Here is a 7,985-nt window from a genome sequence, read left to right on the forward strand (position 1 = left end):
ATCACAGAAACCTCCATCCATATGATACAGTGTAGGAGTGTGGGAGGTGTCCCCATGTTTCAGTAGAAAGAGGACTCCCGATATGTATGGTTGTGGCACAAGAAGATGTATTGATTCCAAGCCTTGAAAGGCATAGTCTCAACACTCAGGAGTGAGTCAAGAGTGATCTTGCCTCGGAAGGAAGCTCAGACAAGAAGGAAGATGAGCAGGAGTCAGGAATGCCTCTTTCTTAGAAGAAAAATTATATTCTCTGTTGATCGTTATGTCCTCTCCCTCTGAAATGCGATTTTAGACCCTACTAATGTTCAGCTCTCAAGTACCCTACCTAACACATTTGCTCACAGTCGCTGGTGGTGTTTTCTGAACCCTCTTCCATCTCTAGACAGATTCCATCTCACCATGAACCACTGACATCAAACTTGTGAAGCATTTCCATTGAATCGTTGGAAGGACTTCATGTTCAGATAGGGTTTGGAGATGGGGTGAGTACTATGGTTTCAATGAGGTAGGGTAGCAGGGATTTCCTAGGGACCAAAGCAGGATGCCCTGCCAATTCTCTATGAATAAGGACTAATTAATGTGCAGGAATTGCTGGAAAATCTTGGAAAATAAGATTGGTAATGGAAAATTTGATCTCCCTGACTTTATAATGCATTCCAACCTTAGCAAAGTGAGCCCGTGTGGATCTGGCCTCAAAATATTAATTACTTGGAATAAAGTGGGAGAATGCAGAAACTGATCATGAAAATCAAGGTTGCATTCATTTAATCCACATGATGGGATGGGTTTTATTCCACAGTTGCTTTTTAAAAATGAAATCAGGGGCGCCTGGGTGGCTCAGTTGGTGAAGCGTCTGCTTCAGCTCAAGTCATGATCTCACGGTCCTAGGTTCGAGTCCCACATCGGGCTCCCTGCTCCGCGGGGAGCCTGCTTCTCCCTCTGCCTGCCACTTCCCCTGCTTGTGCTCTCTCTGTCAAATAAATAAATAAAATCTTAAAAAAAAAGGAACTCAACCTAAATGTCTAACAGTAGGAGTTTTAAAAATAGCTCACAACACATACATTCCAGAGACCTTACGTTACTGGATTTGTAAAGAATCGTTCAGTGGCTGCCTCTAAGCACAGTGACTTCTCTGAGGAGCTCCATGTGCTCCTATGCTCTGGGCAAGATGGAGTCTGAGTGCTGGTGTGAAGTATGGTGCATTCATGGTTTGATAGATTCTGGCAAGACAGACCCTGCCTAGAGTCGCAGTGATACCGTCAACCATCACCAAAATGTGGGCTTCTCACTCAACTGCAAAAAGGACTCATTATTACGTTCTTTATTTTTATGTATATAAGGAAAAATAACTTTATATTTCACTGATTACTGAATAAATGTTATTAATACAGTTGTATTTATAGACATGTCCATGTAAATTAATTTTCCTACTTGGCTCATTTTTCATGTAATTTTACAAAATATTTTGTATTCTAGTTTTATCACACACACAGTTATACGTACACATGTGTGTGCACTTTGATCTATTTTAGTTATAATCTTTATACAGTGAAATAGAAATCTCTACTTCATGCTATCATGTTTTTAATTTTATTTTGGAAGTCTTCCCTTATTCTGTCATTATAAAATATTCTGTTCATTTTAGTCTGAGTATCATATTGTTTGATATACTTACACATGTTCTGTCTTCTTGATGAACTCACCTCTGTGTCAATGTATAATGGTCCTGTTACTTGTTATAATTTCTGAGTTAAAGTCTGTTTTGTCTGATGGAAGTATAGCTACCTCTGCTCTCTCAGGATTGCCGTTGACCTGGAATATGTTTTCCTGTCCCACCACTTTGGGTCTGTATGTGTCTTTAAAGCTGAAGCAAATCTTTTGTAGGTAGGGTATATTTGGGTAATTTTTTTTTTTTAAGATTTATTTATTTATTTGAGAGTGAGAATGAGAGAGAGTACATGAGAGGGGGGAGGGTCAGAGGGAGAAGCAGGCTCCTCGCTGAGCAGGGAGCCCAATGTGGGACTCGATCCAGGGACTCCAGGATCATGACCTGAGCCGAAGGCAGTTGCTTAACCAACTGAGCCACCCAGGCACCCTATTTGGGTAATTTTTTTAATGCAGTCACCCACTCTGCCTTTTTTTTTTTTTTTTAAGATTTTATTTATTTATTTGACAGAGAGAGAGATAGCGAGAGCAGGAACACAAGCAGGGGGAGCGGGAGAGGGAGAAGAAGGCTCCCCACTGAGCAGGGAGCCCGATGTGGGGCTTGATCCCAGGACCCTGGGACCATGACCTGAGCCGAAGGCAGATGCTTAACGACTGAGCCACCAACGCACCCCCACTCTGCCTTTTCATTGTAGAATTTATCCACTCATGTCTTAGATAATTATTATAGACAAGGACTCACTAATGCCATCTCATTCTTTTCTCGATGTTCTGCAGGTATCGTGTTGCGCTTTGTGTATTGATGATTTTCTGTAGTGGTGTGCTTTGATTCCTGTCTTTGTATCTTCTGTGTATCTACTGTTGCTTTGTGGTCATCGTAAGACTTACATAAAACATCATCTAGATATAACAGTCTAATGTAAGCTGATAAGCAACTTAACTTTACTCTCCCCCATATGTTCTACGTTTTTGATGTCACAATTTATTTTTCACATTGTGTGTCCTTTAAAAATTATGGTGGCTATAGTTATTCTCAGTACTTTTGTCCTTTAACCTTGATGCTGGAAGTAAGTGGTTAATGTATCACCATATAATAGGATTTGCACTATTCTGAATTTGGGTATATAACTACATTATATGCTTATTTTATTATTTTTTTAAAATATTTTATTTATTTGTCCGAGAGAGAGAGCACACAAGCGGGGGCATAGGGCACAAAGGAAGAGCCAATGTCCTAATTACCACGTTTTTAAAAGTTAAGGCTTCTGTTCTGTCCTCCATCCCTGAGGGAGCAGCAGAGGGAGAGGGAGAAGCAGCAGGGAGCCTGATGTGCGGGACTCGATCCCAGAACCCTGGGATGATGACCTGAGCCAAAGGCAGACGCTCAACCAACTGAGCCACCCAGGTGCCCCTTTAAATTTTTTAAAAAACAGATTTATTTATTATTTTAAAGATTTTCTTTATTTGACAGAGAGCACAAGTAGGCAGAGTGGCAGGCAGAGGGAGAGGGAGAAGCAGGCTCCCCGCGGAGCAGGGAGTCTGATGCGGGGCTCAGTCCAGGACTCTGGGATCATGACCTGAGCCGAAGGCAGACACTTACCCGACTGAGCCACCCAGGTGCCCAAAACAGATGTATTTTTTTATTTGAAAGAGCGAGAACATGAGTGGCAGGAAGGGCAGAGGGCAGAGGGAGAGAGAATCTCAAGCAGTTTCCCTGCTGAGCTTTGAGCCCAGTGTGGGGCTAGATCTCACGACCCTGAGATCAGGACGGGAGACAAAAATCAAGAGTTGGATACTTAACCGACTGAGCCACCCAAGCACCCATGTTCTTTTAAATCTTGTCAGACTTTGGTCAAAAAACAAATAAATCTTGCATTTGCTGTATCCTCTCTCGTACCTTTTCTACGTATAGTCGTGCTCTGCACTTCTTGTCTCCTCTTGGGGGCTGTGGAATTTCTGATTGTAGGCCTTCTCTTGATACTGCAAAGCCAGGCCAGGTGCTGACAGCCTTCCTTTTGCTTTCCCTTGTGTGGTGCTGAATGCTCCCGTTTTGTGTTGACGCACAGTCCCACAGAGTTGGGCCGGCGTTGTCTGCATGCTCTCTAGCCTTCTGCAAGGCTCACTCTGAACGCATTTGGGAGCGCACTCAGGGAGCTGACCGCCAGCTTGAGAGATGTGTGGGTGATGTGCACTGAGCACTGGGGGGTTCAGAGGTGTAGTGTCCCTGGCAGCTCATGGACAGGCTTCCTGATGGAGTCTGCAGTGCAGTTAGTAGGATCTGCATCTCTTCCGTTGCCCCGTTAAGACCTCCACCTGCTCTTTTTTTTTTTAAGATTTTATTTTATTTATTTATTTGAGAGAGAGAGAATGAGAGACAGAGAGCATGAGAAGGAGGAAGGTCAGAGGGAGAAGCAGACTCCCCCGCTGAGCAGGGAGCCCGATGCGGGACTCGATCCCGGGACTCCAGGATCATGACCTGAGCCGAAGGCAGTCGCTTAACCGACTGAGCCACCCAGGCGCCCTCCACCTGCTCTTTTCACGGGGGCTTCCCAGCCCCAGGTCATGCAGCACACCCCGGTATTGTAGGGAGTGCAGGAAGACCTGGGTTTCTTTGGCTAGAGGAGCAGGTCACTCACTTAGATGCTCTCCCTTTCTCCCAAGGGAGAAAACATGGGTCAGGATGTGCCACTGAGATGTGCCATTTTGGGAGAATGGTGATCCAGTTAAAGTGAAACTGTTACTCTTACCCTTTTTAATGCACCTAGTCTTCGATGACTTTTTTTTTTTAAAGACCCCATTTATTTATTTGACAGAGAGAGACAGTGAGAGAGGGAACACAAGCAGGCAGAGTGGGAGAGGGAGAAGCAGGCTCCCTGCTGAGCAGAGAGCCTGACGTGGGGCTCTATCCCAGGACCCTGGGATCATGACCTGAGCCGAAGGCAGACGCTTAATGACTGAGCCACCCAGGCACCCCTCAATGACTTCTTTTTATTTCCTTGCTCCAACAGTGTGCTGGAACTTCTCTGCTGGGCTCCCGAATTTCCACAAAGGCCCTCTCATGCTGGATGATTGTCTAATCAGTGTTCTTTGAGAGGAAGACAGTAGAAAAGTATCCTGGCATGTTGATGAAGTCTGTTTCTTCAGAAAGTAATCTTTTTTTATAATAACAGTTGGAGCCCTTTCACAGGAAGGCAAGAAAGAGGGCATGAAGGGAAGGTTTTATGTTTGACTGCATGAAAATTTTAAGTAAAAGATCCAGGAAAACCTGAGAAGTCTGCTATAGACATGGCTCTGTGCAATTTATCAGTCATGTTGAGCTCACTGCTCAGTGAGTCAGAAGATCACGTAAAGAAAGCAAGGATGCTGCTGATAAAAGACTAACTGGTTGAACAAGGTTTTACTGGTTAATATGAAAAATCGAATGTCTTTACAAACTACATCTTGAAATAATGTAAAATTATTTAACAAGGACTGAAGAATATTTTCAGTATATAATACTGAAAAACACTGAGGCCTCATGACAATAAATTTTGAGGGGGAAGTAATTTAAAAAAATTTTAAAAACATGGTAATTAGGACATTGGCTCTTCCTTTGTGCCCTATGCCGCTGTTAAGGCTTCTGTTCTGTCCTCCATCCCTGATGACCCCACTGATTCTTGTCTAGATCACTCTTATTTTGCTATTATGTCTTTATGAGCCCACTGGATCCACCTGCCCCCCATCCTTTATTTAACTCTCATTCGACCTTACTTTCTCTGACTCGTTCTGTCTCCCTTGTTGTTCTCCCTCTTTGATGTGTTCTTTCCTCCATATCCCACACCTGACTAGACATCCATATGGATGTACTGAAGATACCCTCCTAGGAAGAGCCCACTTTCCAGTGACACACTGGGAATGTAAACATGCCATGCCAGACACAGCACGGAAGGTGAAATTTGGAACAGGAGAGGTTGGTGGCCCCCCCCCGCAGCCCCGGGACCTTCCTGAGAAAGCCTGAAGGACGGACCTGAGAAACAGCAGGGCACAGCTCCCAGGAGAACAGAAAAGGGGTCTCAGGAGAGGACTGGGGTCTGCAGAATGCTAGGACCAGGAATGGCATGGCACGGCACCTGGGGGATGGTCTGGAGGGCCAACAGGGTTGATGGTGGTGAAAGGCAATAATCCACTTCCCTAATTGTGACTTGTCATAGCATTGGGACAGGAGACAGTGAAGAGCCCAAAGGCAGAAAGTCCAAACAGGGATAGCTTCCCATCCATTTTAACTAGAAACAAAGTGAGTTAGACCTGGCGGCGGAACGGCCAGTGTCCTGAGCCTCTCGGGGGTCTCCCTGCTGATGGTATGGACAGGTGCGTGGACTGTGCTATCTGCTAGGACTCCTGCAACCAGGTGTGAAGAATGGGTGGGGAGGGGAGGTACCAGTGAATGCAGGATTTGAGTCTCAAAGACAGGAGCACCTGGTCCACTTGGGTGGTACCTTTGCTCCAGCAAATCTGCTTCTAGCTCAACAGGAAGCTATAGGGCGGGTAGTGTTGGTCAAAGAGGGGCCTCCCCCAGGAAGGGGCAGGGGCAGTGTGGCTTGGGTGAGGTGGTGCTGGGCCTTGAGAAACACGTAGCCAGTGTGAGCAGTCCATGCCCCACCTGCCCAATTCAGGTGTTTCTGCACCTGCCCCTTCCTCCACCAGTATGTATCACCTCACACTTTTGCTTTGGGGTTTTGCTTCAAAGTAGCTTTGGTCCTTTCCCCTAGTGGAGAATTTAGAATCCTTGATCCCCCAACCTACAGGCTTTCTACCACATAGCTCTGTAACTCCTCACCATTCTGCTCCAACTTAACACTCTCACTCAGAGCCCCATCCCTGGTGCCCACAGCTCCCACATCTCTGGACTGTTCAGACCCTGGATTCTAGTCTTCCCTTCTCCAGAGCCCCTGCAAGTCCCACAGGCCTGACCCCACAATTCTGGTTTCACTTCTCCCAGGCTCCCCAGTGGGCGTGCTCTGTGGGTCTTTACTGCACTGCTGAGCTGGCGCTTTCTACCTCGTGTGCCCTCTGAGACATCACACACCCTGATCTCACAAGCCCTGACATGTCGTGCATGTGCACGGAGGAGATCTGAGAACACGTGCCTGTGTTGACAGTCACGTGTGCACCTTCCACACTGATCACATACTCTCAGACACCATAATGACCCATGCCTTCTAAAGTCACAGAAACAACAAGGAAACATGACTGTATACAGGTCATAGAATCACCATATGCCCTCTGCCCACACACACAATTGCTGACACAGTCCTCAAAGGAAAACCCGGCTGTGCCCATGTGTGCTTTGATAATAGGGTATTTCACCCTTGGACATCAACATGGAAGCCCAGGGCTGAGGCGGCCAGGCACTTGGCACAGGAATGAAATGCATGCTGACCTCCATCAGAACCCAGCACAACTGGTTTGTATGGCTGACCTATGGGTGTTTGATACGAACACAGTACCAAGAAATGAAGTTAGGGAAGTGTAGATAATTAAGCCCATGAGAAAGGATCAAAGTTTTAATGTGATTCCAACTTGTAAACTGGAGAATATAAATAGTTACTATTTTCAAAATTCTGACAAATATATTATGCATTAAAAATAGAGATGAATCATTCTTCGGTTTAAAATGTCTCCAGGTGAATTATTTCCATTTTGGCCCTGAGTAGCTTGTCCTGGACCAACTAACCAGTGACAGCAGTGAAACCTTACTAAAGTACACAAGCAACTGCTCAGAGGTATGAAGTGTAGCCTGTTCAGATGACTTGATACAGTCTGAGAAAAGGGAAGCTCGACGATGTGATTTTCATATTCACACTGGCTTTTTCTACTGAAGCATCTGGAAATGAACACTATGGAAGGACAGTCCAGAGAAATAGGCAGCTTTTCTTGACTGAGAACAAAATCAGTTGGAAATTTGTTCAAGCAAAATACTGAGGCTTCTGCTTCCAGGTAAGATGTTGAGTAGAGGGCGCCTGGGTGGCTCAGTCGTTAAGCGTTTGCTTTCGGCTCAGGTCATGATCCCAGGGTCCTGGGATCGAGTCCCACATCGGGCTCTCTGCTCGGCAGGAAGCCTGCTTCTCCCTCTCCCACTCCCCCTGCTTGTGTTCCTGCTCTCGCTATCTCTCTCTCAAATAAATAAATAAAATCTTTAAAAAAAAAAAAAAAGATGTTGAGTAGAGACAAGACAGAGAACAGGAGGGCGCCTGGGTGGCTCAGTTGGTTAAGCGACTGCCTTCAGCTCAGGTCATGATCCTGGAGTCCCGGGATCGAGTCCCGCATCGGGCTCCCTGCTC

General features: G+C 45.7%; 2 long non-coding RNA genes across 2 annotated transcripts; one reads left to right on the plus strand and one right to left on the minus strand.

Moving 5' to 3' along the window:
• The first annotated feature begins 6 nt into the window (after positions 1–6).
• Positions 7–7,895, plus strand: LOC115943866 (uncharacterized). Its single transcript, XR_014142771.1, has 3 exons — positions 7–482; positions 4,674–7,668; positions 7,881–7,895. It is a non-coding gene; the product is annotated as an uncharacterized LOC115943866 (long non-coding RNA).
• On the minus strand, positions 1,605–4,677 carry LOC145720047 (uncharacterized). Its single transcript, XR_014142772.1, has 2 exons — positions 4,193–4,677; positions 1,605–3,978 (listed from the first exon to the last, which is right to left on the minus strand). It is a non-coding gene; the product is annotated as an uncharacterized LOC145720047 (long non-coding RNA).
• Positions 7,896–7,985: the final 90 nt, after the last annotated feature.

This window comes from Leptonychotes weddellii, unplaced genomic scaffold (genome assembly GCF_054177405.1).
Source record: "Leptonychotes weddellii isolate Sample4059 unplaced genomic scaffold, ASM5417740v2 HiC_scaffold_9584, whole genome shotgun sequence".
Taxonomy (NCBI): Eukaryota; Metazoa; Chordata; class Mammalia; order Carnivora; family Phocidae; genus Leptonychotes; species Leptonychotes weddellii.